This window comes from Cnephaeus nilssonii (assembly GCF_951640355.1).
Source record: "Cnephaeus nilssonii genome assembly, chromosome: 10".
Taxonomy (NCBI): domain Eukaryota; kingdom Metazoa; phylum Chordata; class Mammalia; order Chiroptera; family Vespertilionidae; genus Cnephaeus; species Cnephaeus nilssonii.
The window spans coordinates 44,881,670-44,905,516 of record NC_137081.1 but is presented as its reverse complement, the minus strand read 5'-3'; the positions used below and the strand labels follow the sequence as shown (position 1 = coordinate 44,905,516).

At 41.3% G+C, this 23,847-nt stretch overlaps 1 protein-coding gene across 8 annotated transcripts in view; it reads left to right on the top strand.

Moving 5' to 3' along the window:
• The window catches only part of RAPGEF4 (Rap guanine nucleotide exchange factor 4), a 269,856-nt gene that overhangs the window by 96,834 nt on the left and 149,175 nt on the right, over window positions 1–23,847 (top strand). Inside the window, exon 1 of one of the 8 annotated variants that reach the window (XM_079782139.1) lies at window positions 5,868–5,911. The exons of the other annotated variants lie outside the window; for them this stretch is intronic. The gene's annotated coding sequence lies outside the window, so the exon portion shown is untranslated. Of the gene's footprint in view, window positions 1–5,867; window positions 5,912–23,847 lie in introns of those variants that run through there. 8 annotated transcript variants of the gene reach the window in all.

Sequence of the window (23,847 nt, the reverse complement as noted above, 5' to 3'; positions counted from 1 at the left end):
TCTTTGTCAGATTTTGGTATCAGGGTTGTGTTGGCCTCATAAAATGAGTTGGAGAGTGTCCCACCTGTTTCTGAAAATATTTGTGTGGGGATTGATATTGTTTCTTCCTTATATGTTTGATAGAATGCACCATGAAGCTATTTGTGCCAGAGTTTTCTTTATGGGAAGGATTTTGATAATATATTCAATGACTTTAATAGATATTGAGCTATTAAGATCTTTAATTTCATCTTTTATCAGTTTTGGTAAATTCTATTTTTGAGGAAATGTGTCTATTATAGTTACTTATTATTGTTTCAGTGTATTAGGACCTCTAGAGATATCTTATTTTCCATTCCTGATACTGGTAATTTATATTCTCTCTTTTTATTTTTATTTTCTTATCAGTTTAGCTAGGAATTTATCCATTTTGTTGATTGTTCAAATAACCAACATTCGGTTTTCTTAATTTTTTGCTATCATTTTCCTGTTTTCTATTTCATCGATCTCTGCTCTTTTAAAAAATTAATATTTCCTTTCTTCCACCCATTTTATATTTAATTGCTTTTTTTATAACTTCTTAGGTGGAAAACTTGGTTATTACCTTTATACCTTTATTCGTTTCTACTATAAGCATTGAAAAGTATAAATTTCCCTCTAAGAACTGTTTTAACTGTGTCATACACATTTTGATATGTTGTGTTTTTATTTTATTTATTTCACAATATTTTTTTGAAATCTTAGCTGAGCTTGTTTTTTTTTTAAAAAAAAGTGTTTTTATTAATTTTTAGAGAGGGAGAAAGGGATAGGGTTAGAGAGATAGAAAAATTGATGAGAAAGAAACATCATTGTTTGACTGCCTCCTGCACCCCTTGACCCCCTACACTGGGGATCGAGCCTACAACCCGGGTGTGTGCCCTGATGGGGAATTGAACTGTGACCTCTTGGTTCATGGGTCGAGGCTCAATCACTGAGCCACACCGGCTGGGCTACTTCACAATATTTTTGTTTTGTCTGTGATTTATTTTTTGGCCAATGAGTTCCTTAGAAGTGTGTTGTCAATTTCCATATATTTGTGATTTTCTAGTATCTTATTGTTATTATTTTTAGTTTAATTGAATTATGATCAGAAACATATTTTGTAGTATTTCAGTCTCTTGAAATTTATTGAGGCTTGTTTATAGCACAATAGATTATCTGTCTTGGTAAATGTACCATATACACTTGAAAATAATGAGAATTCTGCATTACTGGGGGCAGTGTTCTATAAATTTATAGTCAATTAAGTCAACTAGTTGATGGTGATGTTCAGGTCTTCTATGTCTTCATTATTTGTTTTTTGGCTTATTCTTTCAATTATTGAAAGAACAGAGAAACTCTTCAACTATGATTGTGGGTTTGTCTATTTATTCAATAATTCTGTCACTTTTTGCTTCAAAATGTTCTATCAGGCACATATGCATTTATTATTTTATTTTTTCAGATAAATTGCCTCTCTTTTTTTAAAATATATATATTTTATTGATTTTTTTACAGAGAGAAAGGGAGAGGGAGAGAGAGTTAGGAACATCGATGAGAGAGAAACATCAATGAGCTGCCTCCTGCACACCCCCCACTGGGGATGTGACCACAACCAAGGTACATGCCCTTGACCGGAATCGAACCTGGGACCTTTGAGTCCGCAGGCTGACACTCTATCCACTGAGCCAAACCGGTTAGGGCTAAATTGCCTCTCTTATCATTATAAAACATCTCTCTTTATGTGTGGTAATACTCTTTCTTTGCCTTGAAATCTAGTTCATTCGATATTAATATAGCCATTTCGGCTTTGTTCATTTTTTAGTTACTTTTCCCTCCTCTTCAGATTGGATAGATTACATTGTTCTATCTTTAAGTTCACTCATACTCCTCTCTGTCTCAATCTGTTAGGTTCATCCAGTGAATTTTTTTTCATATATTTTTTACTTTTAAAATTTCAAGTTGGTTCTTTTTATAGTTTCCCTTTCTCTGCTCAGATTTCTTTTATATCCTTTAGCACAGTTATAATAGCTAGTTTAAAATCCTTGTCTGCTAATTCCAATATCTGTATCATCTCAGAGTTGTTTTCTATGAATTTCTTTTTCTTTATAGGATGGGTTACATTTTTTTATTTCTTTGTATAGCTAATAATTTTGGAATGAACCTCAGACATTGTCAGTCATATGTTACAGAGATTCTGAATCTGTCATATACCTTTGAAGAGTATTGATTTTCTCCTTTAGCAGGTGGTTAACTTGGCAGAAGTCAAATCCCAATTTTGTCTTCCCTGTGACAGATAGCAGCAGAAATATCTTCTAATTTTTTACTTTTTGCTTTACCTGGCTGCGTGGAGTCTATTCCATATATGTACTATAATATTGGAATCAGTTAGAGATTTGATCAGATTTTCAAGTGGCTATTTTTCCTCTGGGGTTTCCATCCTCATTTTCTAGTTGTTATCATTTCTCTGACCCCTATCCTCTGATTCCTCAACCAGTATGATCACAGGTTTCTATCTGAGGTCTAGCAACACTGTGGAACTGACTGATGGGCCTACCCTTAGGTAAGAAGATGTACAAAAATGGGTAATTTACCACCCGGCAAGTATGGCTCAGTGATTGAGCCTCGACCCATGAACCAAGAGGTCAATGATTGGATCTCCAGTCAGGCCACAGGCCCAGGTTACAGGCTTGATTTCCAGCAGGGAGCATGCAGGAGGCAGCTGATTGATGACATTTCTCTCACTGATGTTTCTATTTCTCTATCCCTCTCATTCCTCTCTCTCTAAAAATCAATAAAACATATATTTTTTAAATGAGTAATTTATCAAGAGCCATTCTTCCAAGAATCAACCCCCTATTAGATTCTGCCTGTTCTTGGTCACTCTCAATCAATTTCTTCAGATAGTTGTTTTTTTCCCCCCACCCTTTAATATTTTATCCAGAGTTTATAATTATCTGTGAGACAAGTTGGTCTAATGTGAGGTCTAATGTGAATACTTTTATGACTTGAAGCAGAACTGTATTAGCCCACTTTACAGATGAACTATATTAGCCCACTTTACAGATGAACTATATTAGCCCACTTTACAGATGAACTATATTAGCCCACTATACAGATAAAGCAGAACTATATTAGCCCACTTAACACACACACACACACACACACACACACACACACACACACATACACACACACACACACACTACGGTAAGATACACACTATGATTGGAACATTGGCAGTTTGGTTCCAGATCCTTAGGGTTTCTTCCTAGAGGAGGATTTAATGGTGAACATTTTCAAGATAATGGCAAGAAGTATGAGAAATACTGTGGGGCCATAAGGTGTCAATTCCTTATGCACTGGACCAGTCTCAAGATCTCATTACTCAGTAGATACTTCATATGTCTTTGGGTGTTTATATTATGTTATATACAAGTTTATTTATAAGTTGCATGAAAGGACTCTGTTGTTTTTGGTTGATTGCAAGGTAGATCTTTAGTTATGAAAAAGTCCATATTTTCAGGGTTCTGTGATATAGGGCTCTTTGGGCCATCTTATTTAGAAACCAGTGAAATTTGTGATGTGGTGCTTTTAGTGGTTAAAATAAAGAGAACCTTTTGAAGAAGAGTAATATACAGTACTCTAATGAATGCATAGGAGTTATTTATTGAAGAAACACAACCATAATTATGAGATAGTTGACTTTAAGAAATGTAAGTCTGAGATTAATTTCGCTGATATAAGCAACAGTCCTTGGGAGCATAACAATGAGACCAAGCTTGAGCAGTACTTGCTTCAGAGTTTCTGCTTTTTCTTGAATGTTTTCCTTTGTCTCCTGTAGCTTAAGTCACTTTCAGTTAACATTCACCAAATGATAAGTTTCGTCTTATTCTTCTTTTCCTTTGATTTTATCTTCACTTTGTATTTTTGAGTCTGGCTTGCTTCATACTGATTTTGTCATCGTTTATAAGCTGATTTGTAAAGTAGTGAAATCTCTTTATGTATGTTACTTTCAAACGAAAGGAAAAGGCCTACCTATGTATTTGCTTTTGGAATTCTCTCAGCATCCTATCGGATACCATACTTGAGCTGACTGGCCAGTAAGGAGCAGGGGTTCAACACTTGATAGATTGATGGCTCTGAACCCCAGCCAGTCAGTTCTGGGAAGGTGGGGTTATCTTCCGAGTGAAATAAAGCTGAGTCCTTGAAGGCCATGATAAAGATTTTGGCTTTCATCCTAAGAATAACGGGAAGCTATGTAGAGTTTTAAGCAGCTGAGTTACAAACCCAGATTTAAAATTTTAAAATAATTACTCTGGATGTTTGTGGAAGAGTATAGTATAGCCAAGTTCTATAGTACAGAAATTAACATACTAAATGTTTAAAGTTTAACACAGGGATACAATATAGGAGAATTGATACCCCGGATAGTCTTCAAGCAGCCCTTCTGAATATTATTTCTCATGACTACAAGTTTGGAAAAAGTTGAGAAGCTGAGAGTTTGACATTGATTTTTTAAATCTGGTCAAGGGCCCTGAATGTTAGTATTTTGTATTCCTGACAAGAAAAATTTTATTTTTACAATGAAACCTTAAAACAATGCAATAGCAAAGAATTAGAAAATTGAATATTGTGAAGCTACTAAATATGGCATCTATATTTTATGCCTGTATGGAAATGGATTTGTCATACTTCGTTAATTTTCAAAAGCAAAATTAAAATGCAATATACATATTTAAAATTATGAAAAAATGATGTTTTCTCTTAACAAAAGTATACAAAAATAGAGATGAAACTGTTATACTTTATTACTCTCCAAATTCTGTTGCTTAACAGCTGTTAAAAATTTCTGTTGTTTAAAGTCAGGGAAAAAAACTAATTTATTTCAGTAGTCTGGAAATTTGAGTTAAAAGTATTGAGATACTACTAAGACAGCAACATTTTTAAGAAATTGCAAATTTTCATGTGAAAATATACTGATATGTTTCCTCTTCCCAAACATTCGTGGAGGTGGAGAAAAATTAAACGTTCTTAAAGAAAGGAATTGACAACTCCTGAATTAAATACATCCCTTTCCTCCCCGTTTGGCTCCTGTTTGTTGATGGAAGGTTACAAGGTTAATGATGATTTGTTGGATTGATTGTCCCCAATTTTTATAGGAATAGGATTTTATGCTTCTTGTGTACAACTTGGTAAATCACAGCACCATACTCCTCATTAAAATAAGCATTTACACTTGCATAGGTAAAATAATCCTGGGTAAAGAAAGGGAAGAGATTTCTTGGGGAAAAAAGCCACCGAAAGGTGCACTGTACTCTGGGCACTAAGTGGAATATCAGGTTGCTCTGTTTTTGTAAATAGTGTCAATTCTGTATTCTGGGCTGAAAAACTGGCAAGTGACAGCTCTCTCTAGTATTTCCTGAGGCCATCTGTACCATTTTAGAGAATAAATCATAAACAGACCTTTGAACTGAGACAGTCTCGCTGGACCTATCCTTTTGCGACTGACTTCCAGTCTCAATGGGATATTGAAGGGGAGGCTCCCTAGAATAAACAGTGGAATCCTTGTCCGGGGATGACTGCCTGGCGATTGTTTCATGGAAAACAGGGAGGGGTGGGGGACAACAACCCTGCTCTGTTCACTGGCTCTTTAATTTAGATTACCAATGATAAAGCCGGGGCTCCGGCTGGAGAAAGGTAGGATGCATACGCAGAAACATTAGTGCTAATATGCTGCAGGAAGACCAGATAAATCAGCCCAGCTCTCGTACATCACTGAGGGAGCAGCTGATTGCAACTTGACCATGTGCCTGAGTAGTCCCATCAGTGAGAAGAGCAGAACATGGATTAAAATATCCTAGAATGTACCTTTGGGGCTCCTGCCGTGCTGGACCTGGGAGAAGTGTCTGGTGTAAGTTTCAGCTTGTTTTATTCCCATATTTACCAGTGTGTTTCCACACAGGGAGCTTGTTTCTCTTTCTGTGTTTTCCCTGGAAGCTTCAAGCACGTTTATTTACAGTCGTGGGCTTTATTTTGTATAAATGTCATACCAACCTAATAAAAGTTCTCTGACCGAGGACAGGTTAGCCGAGTGTTCATCCAGGGGAGAAATGTGGGAAAGTGATGGTGATCATTAATGTCTACAGGACTGCCTGTGGGTGAGTTTTGTTTTTCTGTGTTTTTTTTTGTTTTGTTTGTTTTTGTGGGTTTTTTTTTTCCTTTTTTTGTTATGTGGGGAGGTGAGGGTTAGAGGGGTAGATTTTAAACTAAAAACTCAGTTCTTTTGCCATTCATTTAGGAAAGCATGTTGGTAGCCCAGTATTTCACTCCTCCTTGTGGTCTTTTGTTTTGAAAAACTGTGTTTGAATTTGTAAGCCAGACTGCTTGAAACACATTATATTTTACGACTGGGATGTTTGTATTGTTTCATATCTGTTATTAGACAAAATAATCATAAAGGATGTTTTCTATGGGCCTTTTTATATTCCAAAATTAAGTACAGATGGTAATTTCCAGCAGTTTTAAAAATTTGTCAATTATTTAATTTAGCATCACTTAAGCATCTGCACAGGGAGAAAGCTGAGATGGTACAAAAACTGAATAAGCATTGATTGCTCGTCTGAATTACATCTTTAAAGTTTTTGCCTCAAATCTCTGATTTCACAGTTTATTTTTACCAAATTAGATTATCACATTTCATTATCGAGACTGAATGGGTGGAACTCTCTCAGAGATCCTACATCTCCCGTTAGAGCAGTGAGCAGAGTGCCTGCTGATTGTTACTCTGAGGGAAATGCTCATGCAGGCTCACCTAGAAGATTGCTTAAATAATGCATGGGCAAGAGCAAGGCAAGATGAAATTTATGGCCCAGATGCTGAGTTCAGGCTTTTGTTCAAAGGAGAAACTACATACGTGTGAGCATATAACATGCTCCGAGGCTCCAGGGGAAGGGCGTAACTGAATGACATTAGTGGCCACATGGTGCTGTCCACATGTTATTTCAAAACAAGTCATAAAACAGTCCATGGAGCCTGTAGTGTGGTTTGAGGGAGGGAGGAAGGGAGGGAGGGGAAACATGAAGTGTCCATTGCAAACAGAATCCCCTGAATGAAAATTCCATCAAACAGACACAGGAAGTGAATGCTATCCCTGGAGCCGGGAGGCCCTAGAGAGAGTGGATGTTTGGCTGGTGCAAAGCAGCATGGCAGACTGGGTAGAAAGGGATAAACCTTGACCGAACAGCAGCATCCTATATGCTATGTCTTCATCTTGTCCTAATTAGAGGACGATGTCTGCTGAATCCTAATCTCTTTAATTGTTGATAGAGCAGGCATGCGATTTGCTATAAATATACATGAGCATTCATTTCTGAAATAATGGCTGTTGCCAAATATATTAGACCGACAGGGGTGCTGGGCTAGGGAAGGCTGTGCTGAATAGTTGAGTTTGGGAGGTAATGGACCAGTTGAGAATCATTGCACAGCTGGGCCAGCAGCTGCACCCAGTGCTCTGTCAAGTTTGGCCTCTAATTTCCTTGAACTTGTCCTTGTTTGCCAAAATGATGAACGTAGCAAGAACTTGTTTCAAATGAGCCCACTGCCAGCAAAAATAGACCCTTTCCAAGGAGTTTTTGTCGAGGTATTTAGTCAACAGCAGCAGTGGCCAAATGAGGTATTGATTAGGCAATGGGAAGTTTGAATAATCATAAAAATAAAAAACCAAGGACAAAGTTGTAGAATGAGGTAAGCTGGCGGGAGACCAGAGTACATTAAAAGGCTGCATTGGGTCATCACTGTCCTGACTAAAGGACATATGGAAAAATCCCACAATAATATCCAGCAATATTCATCTTGTAGTTAGGAAAAAGTAAATAGGACTGTGGGTTGGAAGGCAGCCCAGTAATCTGAACATCTTTTTTTCCTAACAGTGTATTGTTCTGATGGTCTTTGGGACTGGGTCAGGAGGAAGTGTCAAAGCGTTTTATATTGAGAAGCATCTTATGACTAAACAATGCAATTAGTGGCAAGCCAGGATGAGAGAGCAGCAAGGACTCTCCTTCCATTCCCTGGTCCAGGCTTGAGCAAGTATTTATGTGGCACATACTATGTATCCAGCATGTTCTATATCCATGTTCTATCCAACTAGGTTATAAATTCTTTGAGAGCAGACACTTGGATTTACACTTCTGTCGTATAAATCCATCTCTTGAAAGAGCTTTTGCCTTAATAATCGCAAGTCTATCTAGTTCCTTGATTTTTAAAGAGATTAAATATCAAATCTGTTTTATACAAGTGCTTTATTTATTTATTTATTTATTTATTTATTTATTTATTATTTTCAACACAGATGATTCTTCCCTTTTCAGGAGAGGTGATGCAAACACTTCAAAATTAGGTGATTTTGGACAAAATACGTAACCTGTGGGAGAGTCAGTATCCTCGTGCATGAAATGAAGAAAGTAACACACATGCAGAATTGTGAGAATTAAAAGAATGGTACCTAAATGCATAGGAGGTGCTTCCCTGCACTCATAGGAGATAAGGGGGATAATTTACCCTGTGGGCTAAGTGTGTAGAGGGGCCTTGGGAGTGGGAGTGGGGAGAGAATGAGCAGGGGTGTTGGCTGGGAGAAGATAACAGAACCTTCGATGAGAATATGACCTGAGATAGGATGGTGCCAGCGGGAACACGGAGAAAGGGATGGATCCAAAATACGTTTTAAAGAGAAAATGGAAAGAATGTGGCAGCTGATTATATTAAAATAGGGTGAAGAAGAAGAAAGATTATAAAGAATAAGTAGTCATGGTGCTGAGGGAAAAGGTTATGGGTTTGTGATAATAGCAAGGTATGATTTGTGTGCCGGGGCTTGTGTGTGTGTGTTCTCCAAAACCCCAAAAGCTAGCATAACATAGTCCTTCAGGGACTTACAGACTATGAAAACGTAAGAAGAGAGAAGAGGAAATTGGAGTGCCTCATTAACTTATGTAAAGGGAAAGAAAATAAATCAATAATAAACCAATAATACAAGACTTGTTGACAATAGAGTGAGAATTCAAAGGAATTGCTTAAAATAGCAAATCTATGTTTGGAGTTTTTCCCAGACAAGACCCATAATCATCAAATAATAAGGCTCTTCTGCAATCTTGGAGCTTATTTAAGTTTTCCTGAGTTAAAAAAAAATGCCACTGAGGGATACAAATAGTGTCAGGGTTGGGAAGAAAAAGAGCATGAGGAACAGAAATTCTCAAAATAGCTTTGTCTTAAAGAGGACATGGGAGCCAAAAGATGACTGGTTGACGATTATTATGATTTGTCAGAAAGTTTGGCGGCTATTATTCTTTAAATAACTTACTGGGGTTTTTCAGGAAATTCAAGCAGGAATCAAAACTAGATCAAACCTCCAACTGGCAAATGGGTTGTGATCCAGAAGCTCATTTACGAATACTTTATAGGAACCATGTTGTAAATATCTTTTTAAAAGTCTATTCAACTCATTCTATAGTAGAAGTCATGTACATTTGCAATAAAAAATTAATAGCTAAAGGACTTTCTATATTAATAATTAAAATATAAGCAATCACCACAAGAATGGAAAGTGTTTTGAATTCTAGTGCTTGGGGAAATGCTGATTAATTATAAGATGGTGTTGTCTATAGCAATTTTAAAATTTGCATTTACTTTCACTGACTTGACAAGACTTTGAATTTTTAAATTTTGAAGTGTAAGGATTTCCTTGTCCTTATTTCAGGCATATTGTGAATTTTACCTGTAATGAAAGCTGCCATGACCAGGATTGTTTTCACAGATTGGAAAGCAAGGGAATGAGGATGAGGGAAAAAGTGGGAGAGAGAGATATCTAATGTAGATGGGGCAAAAGTCAAAAGAGAGAGAGAAAAAGAGCAGGTTTCAAGAATGAGAGAAACATATAGAATGAAGGAAAATAAAAGTTCTGAACATTGAAGACAGGAATACATAAGAAGGGGCATGTTGCTCTTGAGGAATAAGAAATAAGAGAGGATATTGGGCCTAATAACTCCTTGGATTGGCCACCAGGGGGTGCTTAATCAGAGAAGTTGATTCTTGAGTAGGTGATGCCATTCACATGACTGGCAGACCTGGGCAACCCCCTAAGAACATTTGGTCCTCTTTTATTTTCCTCTTTTAGCCCTCTGTTATCTTCATTTCCTTCCCTGTCCAGTTTGGATACCATGGCCTATCATTTCAACCACCCTCTTACCAAGACTTTCAGTTCTCCCATTCATCCATTTAATAAAGAGTTGTTGAGAGATTCCTATTGGTCAGGCATTGTCATTTTAGATACTTAGACATGAACAAGGCAGACCTGTGTCTGCCCTTGGCACTTACCAGGCCAGATACCAACTCTTAATCAATCCAATCCTGTGCTTTCTCCCACCTTCAACTAGACAGCTAAGCACTGCTAGAGAAAATGGTACCACTGTCCAGGTTGATGTTGTGATAAATTTATGACCTCCAGTCTCAGTTATACTCCTCAATATAGGTCAGCAATCCTTATGTGCTCTCCTAATACAGTTCTGCCACTCTCCCCAAAACAAATCTTTGATCACCCCCCACCCCCCACCTCTTACCATGCCAGGATTGCAGTTTTCTGCCACCAAATCTATTAACCTCATAACCTGAATACAGTCGTTTGCCTTGAGGACAAGTCAACAGAGTGAAAATGAAATCTGACTTCAGAAACCTTCACTGAAATTTTTTTGAGGGGTTAACCAAGACCAAGATGGGAACTAATCTCAGAACTCGTAGTGATTTGGGTCAGGAAAATACATATATTGCTTACTTAAAATTCCTAAAACCATTTTTGTTAATGCATCTATATATATAAAAGCCTAAGTGACCGTTCAACTGGTAGCTATGACGTGCACTGGCCACCAAGGGGTAGATGCACAGGCATGGAAACATGGAACAGACTGATGAATCTCAGAGGGAAGAGAGAGGGGGGAGGGCAAGAAGAGATTAACCAAAGATCTTATATGCATACCAGAGGCCTGGTGCACAGATTCATGCACCAGTGGGGTCCCTCGGCCTGGCCTGGGGGGAATGGCCAAAACCGGCAGTCCAGCATCCCCTGAGGGGTCCTGGATTGCAAGAGGGCACAGGCCAGGTCGAGGGACCTCACCAGTGCACGAATCTGTGCACTGGGCTTCTAGTATAGAATATATTTGAACTTTCATGAGAAAAAGAAAGTGGAATGTGTTTCATGTATTCAAATCGTGTCAGACCTAAATTAAATCAAATTTTCACTATTAATCAATGACAGAGAAACTAGAGGAGGTGTGACATGCTTCAGTTGTTGAGCTCTTCTCACCCAGGCATGCAATTGCAGTTTGAACAGATTGGAATCAAATGAACAGATTATTGGACCACCTAACAAAACGGCAGCCCAGTAATCAATCTCTGGAATAATACAAGCATGAATTAAATGGTTTTTTGATCAATATTATTCACACCACTCCTATCCTTAATGATAGTGCTTAACTGAAAGAAAGACCTTTGCTTCAAGGTTCATTTGCAATCCACAGAAAACTCAAAATTTGTTTTGACTTCCCAGTGCTTTTGGAAAATACAGGTTTTGTATTTCATTTTGTAGAGTTAGAGTGGACTGCATAACAACATGTTCTTCCGTGGCACAGACCGTCTCTACTTTTTTATTCCAAGTTTTAATAATAGAAAATCTAGAGGTGGGGGAGTGGACAGAGTAACCTCTGCAAGGAGAAGAGCCTTGTGTATAACTCTCTCCTGTTAATTGTGCTCCTACCTTCTTTAAAAGTGCCTCCTGCACAGAGATCCAACAAGATAGACAGCTATTTGTCTGAAGTCAACCTCCTTGTTAATTAGAGGACTGAGTTATAGTTCCATTTTCTTCTCAACTAAGTCAGGTTCTGCAGTTTTTCCTCTTCTAGAAGGAGAACATAGGAAGTTCTTTGAACTTTAAAAACAACAACTTGAAATTCTAAAATTCAGTGATGGCACAGTGGTAAGTTTTTATGGAGTCACACTTGGAGCAGTGCAGAAGGAAAGATCTGTTGACACAGTCTTCCCAAAATGCTAGTGTCAAGGCAAATCCATCAGCAGCCTCAGCTCCCTCTACAGTGGAGTGGCATGTGGCGCTACAAAGATAGGCAACCTGTCTCCACCACTTACTGTTTCCAGCAACATTTTGCAAGGTTGCAAAATGAGTCCTATGGTATTCAGGCCGTCCTGGACCACTGGTAAGGATGGCAGCTCTTACGGAGACCTGAACAAGTATGTCATTTTGCCTTTAGAACTAGCTGTGATTCTCCACAGGAATTTCTGATGTTTGTTCAGAAATTGGAAGGTAGGTCGCTGGAGAACCTTATTGCCGAATCCATACAACAGTTGAGAGCTGGTTTTAAGTGTGAATAAAACAGAGGCTACACTTTCCTTCCCCTAATCAACCACAGCTCATACATAAAAGTCAGACCTTCAATTTGTTTTATAATTTTTGAGGCATAACAAACACAGTGGTCCCCAGCTCATAGTGTTAGCCAACTAATTTTTTTTTTTCAGGTGTGAGGAGAGGTTATAGAATCTTTGTTCTTTGAGAGCATCCTCATTCTCGGAGGGATTGGCTTGTTACTCTGTGTCCCTTTAACTTTTATTCATTTGCTTGTTTTCATCCATTTATTGACTCCTACTGTGTGCCAGGCATTATTATAGGCACAGTTTTCAGAGCAGTGAGCAAGACAGATTTCTGATGATGGTAAAGTGTACACCCAAGAAAGCATCTTCAAAAGGCACTTTCATTAACCCAAGAGCTCAATATTGTCCGTAGCTTTTGTGGAAAAGGAAATTTCTCTTTGTTTGAGTCATGCACTGTGGAGAAAACAGGAGGTTCCTTTGTTTATAAAATCCCCCAAATGCTTCTTCAACGTGGGGTTACACAGGACATTAAAGTGACACAACCTAGATCTCACCCTTGTTACTCATTCGTTAACATGAACGACACTTGGAAGCTTACGTAGAGCCTAAGTGAAGAGGAACAGCTCTTCAGGTGATTTTTTCTAAAAATAGAGGTATCTTCTTTTGATCGAAAAGAATATCATGACTCCTAAGCTTTAGGAAAGGCTTGGCTTCATGCTAAAGTGTTTCCCAAAAGCTGTAAGGGGACTCAAGGACAAGCACCCAAGCAAAGGCCTGGCATCGTGTAGGTGCTTAATAAGCGTTGTGGTCCAGAATCTGAAGCCAGCCAGAATCTTGATCAGAATTCAAAGGTTAAATTTAAAAAAAACTGGCTTTCCTCCCCTCTGAGTGAATCTCTAGAATGATTCCTTTTCTGTAAAGTGTGACTACGAATCCTTACCTTGTGGGGTTATTAGGAGGCCTAAACAAGATAACAGGGGAAAGTTATTCATAAACAGTTAAGTTCTATTCAAATAGAAAGTTTATCATGGAAATAAATAAAACCAAGCCTGAAGCCTTGATAAATTCTTTTTCTAAAATGTATTTCTTTATTGTTGAAAGTATTACAGATGTCCCCTTTGTTTGTTTGTTTGCTTTTTCCCAGTGACCCCCTCCACCCAGCACCCGCTCCTCCCAGGCCTTCATCACTCTATTGTCTGTATCCATATCTATATATATAAAACCCTAATATGCAAATAGACCAAACAGCGGAACAACCAAACAACCGGTCGCTCTGACATGCACTGACCACCAGGGGACATATGCGGAACATGGCGGGTATCAGCAGCAGGTGGCAGAGCGTGGAAAATGGTGGGCATTGACCGCGGCGGGATGGTGGAGCAGGTGAGTGGAGGCGCCAGACCAAGGCAGGGTGCCAGTCACTGTCCTCGGGGCAAGCCTCTAATGGTTACTGAAAATTCTTTGCTCCCTTGTGCCACGGTCCTGCCCGGCACTCACACCTGCTGCTGGTGCCAGCCCTGCTCACACCTGCTGCTGGTGCCGGCCCTGCTCACACCTGCTGCCAGCGCCAAAGCCACCACTAGCACCTGCTGCCAGTGCCGGAGCCACCACTCGCACTCACTGCCAGTGCTGGAGCCACTGCTCACACCCGCTGCCGGCACCCGATCGCTTGGTGCCGTCAGTGGGTGTGAGTGGCAGCTGCTGAAGGCTTCTCCACCTCTCCATGCTCCTGAGGGGCGATCGGGGCAGCAGCTTCCACTCGCACCCACTGACAGTGCTGGCCCTGCTCACATCCGCTGCTGGCGCCGGCCTGAGTGGGGCAGGTGAAGTCAGCACGTGGGAGCTGTGGTGGCAGGAGCAGGGCTGCTGGCAGAGACTGAGGGCCACAGTGGGAGGGGCCGAGTGGGGGTGCAGAGGATGGGCTGAGACCTGCCCCTGTACCCAAAGCAGCCTCGCGACCCACAGTTCCTTTCAAGGTGCACGAATTTGTGCACTGGGCCCTTAGTATGCATATAAGTTCCCTGGTTAATGACTCCCCATCCACTGACCCATCCCGCCTTCCCTCTGAGTCTGTTCCATGCTTCTAGTTTTTAGATCTATTTTTTCCATCAGTTTATTTTGTTCATTAGATTCCACATATGAGTGAGATCATGTGATACTTATCTTTCTCTGACTGGCTTATTTCACTTAGCATAATACTCTCCAGGTCCATCCATGCTGTTGCAAATGGTAAGAGTTCTTTCATTTTTACAGCTGTATAGCATTCCATTGTGTAAATATACCACAGTTTTTTAACCCACTCATCTGCTGATGGGCACTTAGGCTGTTTCCAAATCTTAGCTAATGTTATTGTAAATTAAGCTGCTATGAACATAATGGTGCATATATTCTTTCTGGTTGGTGTTTCTGGTTTCTTGGGATATATTCCTAGAAGTGGCATTACTGGGTCAAATGGCAGTTCCATTTTTAATTTTTTGAGGAAACTCCATACTATTTTCCACAGTGGCTGCACCAGTCTGCATTCCCACCAGCAGTGCACGAGGGTTCCTTTTTCTCCACATCCTCCCCAGCACTTGTCATTTGTTGAATTGTTGGTGGTAGCCATTCTGACAGGTGTGAGGTGATACTTTATTGTCATTTTAATTTGCATCTCTGGGATGATTGGTGACTTTGAGCATGTTTTCATATGTCTTTTGGCCTTCTGTATGTCTACTTTGGAGAAGTGTCTATGTAGGTCCTTTGCCCATTTTTAAATTGGATTGTTTGTCCTCCTTTTGTTAAGTTATATGAGTTCCGTATCTATTTTGGAAATTAACCCCTTATTGGATGTATCATTGGTAAATATGTTGTCCCATGCAGTGGGCTCTCTTTTCATTTTGTTGATGGTTTCTTTTGCTGTTTAGAAGTTTTTAATTTTGATAAATTCTTATGTATTGTGTTCTTGTTGAATAGTGACCCTTTTAAAAACAAAAGAAAACACAAAAAACACAAAATACAGGGGTGGGCAAAAGTAGGTTTACAGCTATGTGTATGCAAAATACAGTTTATTCTTGTATCGTTATTTATTAATATTTGTATTATTTATTAACTGTAAACCCTACCTTTCCCACCCCTGTGTGTACTTATTTGAACCTCTCAAATAAAAATATTGAAGATTTTCGTTAAAAATTCTTTGCCTGTGGGTAATTTTATACCTGTGTTTTTTGAGGAACATAGTAGAAAGCAAAGGAAGTCCAACATATTGAATAGAGTCAGACTACATTTTGTGTACTGAAAATCATGGAGGATTTTTTCCTGATACTTAGATATCTTCACCCCTGTGGCTCTGTGTGGAATATGGGGGTAGGGAGTGTACTCAAAACAACAAAACGCAGCCTTCAATTTGTCACTCAATCTTTTTTTAAAAAACATATCTTATTGATTTTTTTTTTACAGAGAGGAAGAGAGAGGGACAGAGAGTTAGAAACATCAATGAGAGAGAAACATCGATCAGCTCCCTCCTGCACACCCCCTATTGGGGATGTGCCCACAATCAAGGTACATGTCCTTGACCGGAATTGAACCTGGGACCCTTCAGTCCGCAGGCCGATGCTCTATCCACTGAGTCAAACCGGTTAAGGCTGTCACTCAGTCTTTAAGTCATTTGGTCCCTCACTGCATTTTGGTAATTTTTTATTAAGTTGAAACATGCAAAAATGCTGATATTCAACCACTTTTGACCTAAAAAATGACAACCTCATACTTTCAGCCTGATGTAATTATATTTCTGTTATCGAATGGGCATTTATTTGTTCATTGGCTTAGTCTGACGGAAACATCTGGAGGAGAGGGATTGTATCTGATATCTAGATTGAAGTCCGGAACTCTGAACTTAGACAACGTAAAATATGAAATATGCATGTAAAATGTCTTTTTAAAAAATCCTCACCTGAGGATACGTTTTCATTGATTTTTAGAGAGAGAGAGAGGAAAGAAGAGAGAAACATTGATGTGACAGAGAAACATTGACCAGTTGCCTCCCACATATGCCCCAAACTGGGGATCGAACCAGCAACCTAGGTATGTGCCTTGACTGGAATCAGACCTGTGACTGTTTTGATGTACGGGACATGCTCCAACCAATTGAGCCACCAGCCAGGGCTGTAGAATGTCTTTTTATGTGAGCTGTAGAAATTATTACTAATACTCTTCGTGGAGACAAGGCAATGGGAATCATAGGTGCTTAATAGTTGGGGACACCCAAGGTGTGTTCAGCTCAAACTAGGAGCAGTGCTGGGCACTCTTACCCTGGGTGCTGCACTGCCCGAGTCACCTCTTCATTCCTTAGTCCTACTTCCCTCTCTCACAACCCTACTTCCCTCTGCTGTTCTCACCACTGTACAGTTGCTGCTGCTTTTGCCTGCAGCTTACTCAGCTGAGGGAATTAGCCTATCCGACTGCATTGATTTCCAAGCCCTTACTATGGCTTTAGATCATCACCCTGTGTATACCGTGTTACATAGTATATGTATGTGATAAAAACATATACATATAAGATGTATGCATATCTTGTACATCTATAAGATATTATATAACATGTATCTTATACATCTATACCAGAGGCCCGGTGCACGAAAATTTGTGCACTTGAGGGGGGGCATCCCTCAGCCCAGGCTGCACCCTCTCCCAGTCCAGGAGCCCTCAGGGGATGTCCGACTGATGGATTAGGCCTGCTCCCTGCAGTCGGGCATCCTTAGCACTGCCGCAGAGGCAGGAGAGGCTCCCGCCACCACCCCTGCGCTCGCCAGCCTTCAGCAGGGCTTGTGGCTGAGCAGCGCTCCCCCTGTGGGAATGCACTGACCACCAGTGGGCAGCTCCAGCCCTGCCGCCCATCGCCCCTCCACTGCCGCCAGTCACCACTGCCCCCAGATTGCTGTCCCCTCCCTCTGCCCGCTGGCACCTGCCTTGGCTGGCCTGGCACAGCCCACTCACTAACCCCGCCCCCACCAACCAGTCGTTCCCCCGTTCGGTCGATCTGCATATTAGGCTTTTATCATCCTCTCTAATAAAATGGTAATATGCAAATTAACCATCACTCCGCTACATAAGCCACGCCCACCAGCCAAACCATGCCCACCAGCCAATCAGGGTGAGTATGCAAATTAACCCCAATCCAAGATGGCTACAGCCACAGTGAGCAAGGTTTCCCAGGTAACAGAGGAAGCCAAACTTTCCATAGCCGTTGCAGGCCTAAGCCTCCACTCAAGCTACAAAGTTTCAATTATAGAAGGTAAACAAATTCAAACAAATGGCGGCAGAATGGAGCTTGAGAGAGCAGGCCAGGGTTGCTGGCGGCAACAGGGGAAGCAAAGCTTTCCGCACACCCTGGCCGGGCTCACCTGTTAAGGCTACAAAGTTTCAATTGTAGAAGGTGAATTAACTGCCACAGAAATGGCTGCCGCCCCAGAGGGAACAGCAGGCTTGGCTCTGCTCCAGGCTACAAAGTTTCAATTGTAGAAGGAAAATAAATTCCAGATACCAGGGCCTCCCCTTGGGTTGCCAGGGGGTGTGGCCGGCCTGCAAACCACCACAGGCCCCTTGCTCAGGCCGCTCCACGCCCCAAGGGAACCCCACCCTGATCCGGGACACCCTTCAGGGCAAACCAGCTGGCCCCCACCCATGCACCAGGCCTCTATCCTATCTAAGAAAAGAGTAATATACAGATTGATCATCACTGCAACACACAATATAGCTGCCCCCATGTGGTCAAAGATCCTGCCCCCATGTGGACACAAGATGGCCACCACAAGATGGCCAGCAGGAGAGGGCAGTTGGGAGGCACCCGGCCTGCAAGGGAGGGCAGTTGAGAGGGACCAGGCTTGCAAGGGAGGGCAGTTGGAGGTGATCAACCCTGCAGGAGAGGGCAGTTAGGGGTGACCAGGCCGGCAGAGGAGGGAAGTTGGGGGCAAACAGGCTGGCAGGGGAGCAGTTAAGCATCAACCAGGCTGGCAGCGGAGTGGTTAGGGGGTGATCAGGCTGGCAGGCAGAAGCGGTTAGGGGCAATCAGGAAGGCAGGCAGGCAAGCAGTTGGGAGCCAGCAGTCCTGGATTGTGAGAGGGATGTCCGACTGCCCGTTTAGGCCCGATCCCAGGGATCGGGCCTAAACGGGCAGTCGGACATCCCTCCAGGAGTCCCAGATTGGAGAGGGTACAGGCTGGGCTGAGGGACAATCCCCCGCCATGCACGAATTTCGTGCACCGGGCTTCTAGTATAGGATGATATTATATAAGATATTATATAGAGATATTATATAAATAATATAATATTACATCTATATAATATATAATATATCTATATACTATATATAATATCTTATAGATGTATCATAGTATTACATATCTATCTATATATGCATCTGTATCTATATATGTCTGTGTCTATGTCTATGTCTGTGTCTGTATCTATATCTATATCCATATCCATATCCATATCCATATCCATATCCATATCCATATCCATATCCATCTATTGCCAGGCCATTTCTCAGATTTGAGAAGCTGTCCATCATGTCTTTTTCTGAAATGAGGGTTTAATTAAACTTGTGAAGCTTTTTATCTTCACGAGAGAGAGGAAAAATGCCAACTCAACCTTTAAGCTTCTTATCCCTCTTAAGCAGCTGTAGCCTGCACTGGTTTATGTCAGGATTTGCTTTCCTGCTCCTGTTTTGGAAAGGCCACAACCTTGCGGACGAGCCCCAAGATGGGGCTATGGCTTCAGTAACGAAGTTCTGAAACCCATATAATTAATTACCGGTGGTAATGGCTCATTTCAGTTGCTGTGGAATGTCTTAGAATGGCCCTCCATGTCACCAGCAATCGGCTGCTATACGCATGGATGTAGCCCGGTGAGGTTATTTCTCTTTATGCTGTTTCTTATTCCTAAAATGGCTTTATGATTTGAACCTATCGATTAGTTGATATTTGAGTTTATAAAAAATCCTATGTAAAGCCATCTAACTGAGTGGAGACTCGGGATTATGCTAGTCAAACCAGTAGCTTGAAATAGGTTTTGAAATGTTTTGAAAAGAAGCATAGCACCTTTAACTCAATTTTAAAATTTGATATAAAACTTGTATATTTATTTCTATTAGAATTAAGAAAACGAAACCCCGCTCGCCTGCCCTAAGATTTAGAAAACTTCCTTAAGGGTGGCTTTTCTAGTGGCCCACTGCTTCTCATTCACAGGCAGTCACATGTGTTCTCGGGGGAGAAGGAGACAGGCACTTCTCCCTGGGGGCTCCCTCATTATCCAGCCAGACTGTGTCGTGTCTGAAACCCTGCTAATCAGGCAGGACCGAGAGGCATGAACATCAAGACTTTTCTTATTGCGGTGACTTGAGAATGGGCTCAGAATGCTGCTCCAGAGGGAAGCTTGGGGAATTCACTTGCCTTCCATTTCCCCTGACTTTTGAGGTGCAGAGGCTCTCGACAGAGTGGTTTGATGGGTGTTGGCATGCTGTCTGCTGATGAGAGAGCTGACTCAAGTGAGATGTGGCAATCATAGGAAATTTCTTTTCAAGAACTCAGAGAAATGCGTCACAGAGTCCAGGGTGAGGTGGCGTGGAGTGCAGGGCAAGGCCCCGAGTCTCGGTGATTTATCTCAGCTCTGACCCATTTTATATCTGTGACTACATCGCTTAACCCCTCTGCGCCTGTGCTTTCGATTGTAAAATGGGAAGAAGGTCCCCATTCCCTATACCTCACTATAAAGGACATTATAGATTTTGACAAAGAGAGGAAATTGAAGGCAATTCTGAAGGGGAATTGCAACAATATTTTGAGATGACAACATTATTGAAATGAGCAAATTAACATTCAAGGCAAATATATATTAAAATAGGGTAAATCTTCAAATTGAAAAAATGTATTGAGAAGCTACTATATTCTAGACACTTCCTTTTTTGTTTTATTACTATTATTTTTACTTATGAGAGAGAGAGAGAGAGAGAGAGAGAGAGAGAGAGAGAGAGAGAGACATTGATATGAGAGAGATAGCCCTAACCGGTTTGGCTCAGTGGATAGAGCATCGGCCTGCGGACTGAAAGGTCCCAGGTTCGATTCCTGTCAAGGACATGTACCTTGGTTGCGGGCACATCCTCAGTAGGAGGTGTGCAGGAGACAACTGATTAATGTTTCTCTCTCATTGATGTTTCTAACTCTCTATCCCTCTCCCTTCCTCTCTGTAAAAAAATCAATAAAATATATTTTAAAAAAAGATATGAGAGAGATATATCGATCATTGCCTCCTGCATGTGCCCTGACTGGGGATTGAACCTGCAACCTAGGTATGTGCTGTGACTGGGAATTGAATCTGCAACCTTCTGGTGCATGGGATGATGATCCTACCAACCGAGCCACACTGGCCAGGACATAGACACTTTCCAGTTTACCTTTTTTTGTTGTTGTTAGTCCTCCCCTGAGGATATTTTTTCCATTGATATTTTTAGAGAGAGTGAAAGGGAGGGGAGAGGGGAAGAGAGAGAGAGAGAGAGAGAGGAGAGAGGGGGAAACATCAATTTGAGAGAGACACATCAATTGGTTGCCTCCTGCATGCACTCCAGGGCTGGGGATTGAACCTGCAACCCAGGTACATGCCCTTGACCGGGAATCGAACCTGTTACCCTTTGGTGTGAGAGCTGCTGGATGCTCTAACTACTGAGTCCTGCCAATAGTGCTGGATGGCAGTTGGTTATTGTCCTGTTGGTGATTATATGAATAAAGGCTCAGAGAAGTGAATCATCTTGCTTCGAGTCACACAGCAGGGAAGTGGCGGAGCCCAGGTTCAAGTCTCCTTCTGATGCTCCATCCAGCATTCTTCTCGGGACACATCACCTGCCTTTGATATGGTAGTAAAAGACAATAGAACTTCTCTATCTCAAATAAATCAAATTTCTGAGAAAACTGAATAAGGAAAGTACCTATATTTAGTTTCTAAATTGTACCTCAGTTTCCAAATTTGCTTCATTCTTTACTGGGTTCAACTATTTCCCTTTAGAGTATAGACCAGGCATTCTCAAACTACGGCCCGTGGGCCACATGCGGGTATTTTTGCCATTTTGTTTTTTTACTTCAAAATAAGATATGTGCATAGGAATTTGTTCATAGTTTTTTTTAAACTATAGTCCGGCCCTCCAACGGTCTGAGGGACAGTGAACTGGCCCCCTGTTTAAAAAGTTTGAGGACCCCTGGTATAGACTATCAGATTGCTTCAACCTATTGTTTCTATCAAATGCACTTGTTAATTTTTAATGATTTTTACTGGTACTTTTAGCATCTGTTAACAAAACTCTTCAGAGGAGTATATGTGCCATATTAGTATTCTTTTTAAAAATGTGTGACTTCTGGTGAACAATCTAGCAGCATTGTTATGCCTATTTTTAGAATTTACAACTTTTGGGATAGGAATTTTTCAAGCCAACTGGATAGCCTGCTAGATGCCAAGCTCTGGTGGCATCTACTCTTTGACAATTATGGGAGTTCTGGTGCAGTCCTGCTTCCTGAACAAACTCGGAGAAGCTGTTGTTTCCCCAAACAAGCCCTCCCTTCACCATGAGCTACACACCGTGGTTTTGACATCTTGTCTGAGAGTATGGAAAGCCGCGCACATACTTGCTTTTCCTTCCAGCCTCACAAGCAGCAGTGGTGTTGCAAACCCCACCTCACTCAGGCTCCCATCTGCACAGTGCAGGCTGACTGGAACACACTTATTGAATGTCCATTACTGGCGTGCATTAGTCAGAGACGATTGATTGTTATCATACACCACACGCTCAGGCGAGGGAAATTGGGCTCTTTAATTGACGATGCTACTTTAGAGGACAGAGTGTAAGTCGTTGAATACCAGGTGCAGCAGTTTTTCTCACAGTGAACGCAGTGTGTCTCTGATTGCATACTCAGTATAGCCAAACCAAAAAAGATGGCTGGTATCTAAGACTCAGCATTGGGAGAGTCCTGAGAACCCTTTCCAAGATTCATCCTGTTTTCATTTCGTCTTGGAATATTCTCATGTTTCTTACAAAACCTTGATTCAGAGGGTTTCTATGTGTGTGTGCGTACATGTGCATTTAAGATTGTGATTGAAGTATAAGATTTTATTAGAGAATGCTTTGGAAGTCAAGACATCTCAACTCTCACATTCAGCACAACCTTGGCATAGTCTTGGGGCTGTGTTTTGTAGAAAATATTAGAACAGCTCCACGCTTTTCCTCCTTGGCCTTTCAGCTGCTCTCCTCTCTTTTCTAACCCAACCATAACATGTAATCATTCAGCACAAACTAAAGATAGATACAGATACAATGATTTAGATAATGATGTCCTCCTTTCTGCCACTGAGTTTTTTTAAAAGGCGTTTATTGAAAGTCCAGTCCAAGACCTGGGTAATGAGCTGCTCCCTGCTCCAGCCAAGCCTTGCTCTTCCAGGCTCCTTTTCTCACCTCACACATCCCGGTCTGGCCTCTCACACAAAAGGCCTCTCCCTGTGCCCTGGCCGCCCGCACCCTGGGAAGCACCCGCCGGCGCTGGGCTGAAGCCCTGCCTTCAGTTCTGCTCTTAAGCCCCTGGAGGGCATTAGGTATGCGGGACCTCTGCCTGAGAGCCCAGAATCTAACTGTTGAAAAGATGGTGCCGTGTGATTCCATCCATACTGAGTCTACAATAGGAATAGATCCTCATTATTTTTCATTCTCTCGAAGATGATTCCTAAAAATAGAGGCAAACAGAGTCTAAGGAACTTTGTCTGTGACCCTTCCATGACTCAGCCAGCATTTCTAATTTGCCGTGGGAGTCAGGCTTTGAATCTGTTAGAACAAATTATCGGAGTTGGTGCTCTCTGCATTAGAATTTGCACTTCAGTGAATTAATTCTACACTCACCTTGTGTGAAAAACAAAGCCCGGAGTTAGAGAGGTGGTAACGCAGAGCCAGAAATGGGACAGGGATGCTGCGACTATGTCTCCTCCATCGTTTTTGTCAAAGTCCTTCCCACTCAACCTCCTTGTCTGTCACAAGGTTTTCTCCCCCCACCATTTTCTTTTTCTCCCTGTCCCACTCAAAGTGAGGCGGAGGGGTTGCTGAGGGACTCATTCATACTTTCACCTTTTCTCTGACCTCAAGACGTTTTCATGCCCACATGAGTTGGGAGTCTACTGCAGGAGACCTATATTTAGTCTGTTCATTTTTAGGAAGGACTAAGACCACAGCTGGGGCACATGGCGACTTTCCAGATTGCAATGTGATTATTCCTGTGGTTGACATCCGAGTTTGAATCATCTGGATGAGAAGTCTTACATGTTCCATTCCCCTGTAAAATAGGAAAATAAAGTATCTCATTAATAAACAAGGAAAGTCCACTAGCTAGGCAGACTTTATGTACAGGTAATTCACGAAAG